Here is a 2,861-nt window from a genome sequence, read left to right on the forward strand (position 1 = left end):
ACTCTAAGTGGGTGAGCGATGTGATGTGGGTTATACTTTTAAAGATCATGCTGGCTGCCGGCTGGAGAAGGACTAGGTGGGGCCGGCATGGAGAGCCTGTCGGATGGCTAGCGTGGTCCTCCAGGACAGAGCTGGAGCTGCAGAAGAGAGGGCGTAAAGCCAGGCACTGGCTCTGAGGTTTGCAAGAGACCCTGGGAGTACCCCAGATCCCTTAGGGCTGGCCAGCCAGGCTCGCACCCAGAGCCATGGGGACCGTCTCTCTGGCCCCATGATCCAAATAACCTTGGGATTGTCTGATGGCCCTGCACCTCTCCAGGGGCCTGGCTGGATGGTTCCAAGGCCCCTCCCAGGGGTCATCGGGCACCCGCTCCTTACATTCCTTGGGCCTGTGATCCTGGTTATAGAGGTTCCCTCCTTGGGGGTCCCTGAAGCACCTCCAGGCTGCCCCCCACATCTCAGTCCTGCAGCATCCCTACCTGGGATGGCCGAGTCCCCAGCCACTTGGCCGGACAAAGAGCTCTGAGCCAGAGGGAGTCACTCTTGCTCCCGCCTCCCCCTCGGCCCCAGCCTTGGCTCCTGCACCAGGCAGGTCCTGAGCACACGGCTGGGGCCCAATCCCCTGGCACAGACGCCAGCATGAGCCGGACTTCACACCCTGCGCACGCTCCCAGAGTCCCTGGCCAGGAACGACTGTGATGCTATGAGAGCAGCATGATCCAAAGTCCGAGCCCCTTGTGCAGGACAGGCCACACCGTGGGTCCCTGGAGGAGGGCCACTACCACCCAGAGACCTCCCGGGGAGCAGCCCGCGCAATGAGAAACACCAGCAGCCCAGGCCGCTGTGAACCCTCGGAGCTCAGCCTGCCCTGTAAGTTATGTTTCCTGACCCGCAGGTCCTGCAGGCCAGGTCACAGAGCATACTCCGTTCCCTTGTGACCAGTGTGAGCCGCCAAAACCTCCCAGGGCAACACACCTGGTGGCCTTGGGGAAGTCCAGCCTGTCCTGCACCACCCGACACCTGGCTCCCAACACACGACGATGCCCACCGGGCTCACCTGTCATCCCTGGAGGCATCCAGGCAGCTCCACCTGCCGACTGTGGAGCCTGCGGTGGGAGCTGCCCCTGGCAGCCGCCCTTCATGTCGAAAGGACTGGGGTCCTTTTGGCACGCACTGGGACCCCCTCGGGTCTCTATAGCCCCCAACCCGGGCCAGAACCTCACCCTGTAACCCTGAGAGCTGGTTCTGCACTTCCTCAGGTGTGGCCCGACACCTGTCCCTTGAACAGCGAATGAGAATGGGGGTGGGGCAGGCTTCTCTCACCTCCACCTACCTGTACCCCGCATGTGTGTGCGCACACCAACACTGGCTTAGCCACAGAATCAGCGGAAATCATGAGTCCCCAAACAGCTGCCACAGACACACGACCGTCCTGTCACAGAGCTTTCCTTCCCTCCCCCACATGTCAGATCACTGTCACTGCTCAGGAAGCTTCCAGGAAGAGCGACTTAGGGAGAGAGACGGATAGGGTCTCGTTAGGCAGAGTACCACCCTAAGGGGGCAGGACCGCCTTGCATTGGGGTTCGAAGATCAACTGGGCCAGCGGGACCAAGCCCAGGAAGGACAGGCCTCCACTTGGCATCCAGGAGGCACAGGATTCAATGTCAGCACAGCAGTGTCCCCAAGACAAGGCTCTCGCCTGGCCCATCTGCTTCGTCACCTTTTCTACACACAGCCTGGCAAGGCAGACCAGACAGACACACTCAGCGCCTGCCTTCCGGGCACCCTGGCCCTGTCCCACACACGTGCAGGCAGACAATGAGATCGGCAGATCTGGAGTTGGAAGCTTGAACGGGAGCCGGCAGAAGCCCTCCGACTGCCTGCTGTTGGCAGAGCTTGTCAAGTTCAAGGCCCCGCCAGGCCCCGCACATCCGAGGAGGTGGGGAAAGAGGCAGCGACAGAGCACTCGGCCTGTATTGTCGAGGGCAGGGTGGCTGGAGTCTGGGACCTGGATCCGCCAGGTGTGCACATGCCCAACCCCAAGTGCCCACGTCCCCTGCTGCGGCACCCTGCGCCTGCCTCTGGCCTGGTGGCTGTACCCGGGGGCACGATCGCAGAGGCCTGCCTGTCAAGCCACCTTGAAGTGGTTTAGGCGGGCAGACAGACACACATATAAATTATTCCAGTCGACCCAGCTGCTCTGGCACCACCAGGCCCCGCCCAGTCCGAGGATGGGTGTGGGGCAGAGGGGCCCACCTCATTCCTGGAAGGACCTGTCCACACCCCCAGGAGCTACTCAGAATCCTAACTGCAGCCTCTGCAGACAGCAGACAGCCAGCTGGGGGGTGGGGGTGGGGGGAACTGCCTGGGGAACCCCAGCTGGTGACTGCCAGGTCCCCCCTCCCCCAACCTCCAGGAATCCTCAAGTGCCCAGGGCCCTGCTGTACGCTCACGTCCCCCAGAGCTGTTCCTGAAGCTCCAAATCTTTAAGGGGTTAGTGGCCTCGAGATGGGGGAGATGGGGGCCATGGCTACGGAGCAAGGGGAGGGGTTCTTCCCTCAGCGGAGGAGTGGGGGAGCCCTTCACTCTGTGGACCCAGACAGAGCGGCCCTCGGAACCGGCCCGGAGCTGAGAAGCCAGACACGGATCCGAGCCCCGGTCCAGACGCAGCACCCTCTACCCTCCCCCAATCCGTCCCTTCTGGACCCCGGGGTGGGCTCAGCTCAGCCGGGACCAGGGCCGGCTATTCGAGGCAGATGTCCCAGCCACCTCCCTCCCGGTCCCGGCTCCTTCAAGCTGCATCAAGTGGGGAGCCCGGCTGCGCGCGCCGCTCCCACACCCCGGCCCCACCCGCCGGCGCCTGG

This window comes from Pteropus alecto, unplaced genomic scaffold, assembly GCF_000325575.1.
Source record: "Pteropus alecto unplaced genomic scaffold, ASM32557v1 scaffold43, whole genome shotgun sequence".
Lineage (NCBI taxonomy): Eukaryota > Metazoa > Chordata > Mammalia > Chiroptera > Pteropodidae > Pteropus > Pteropus alecto.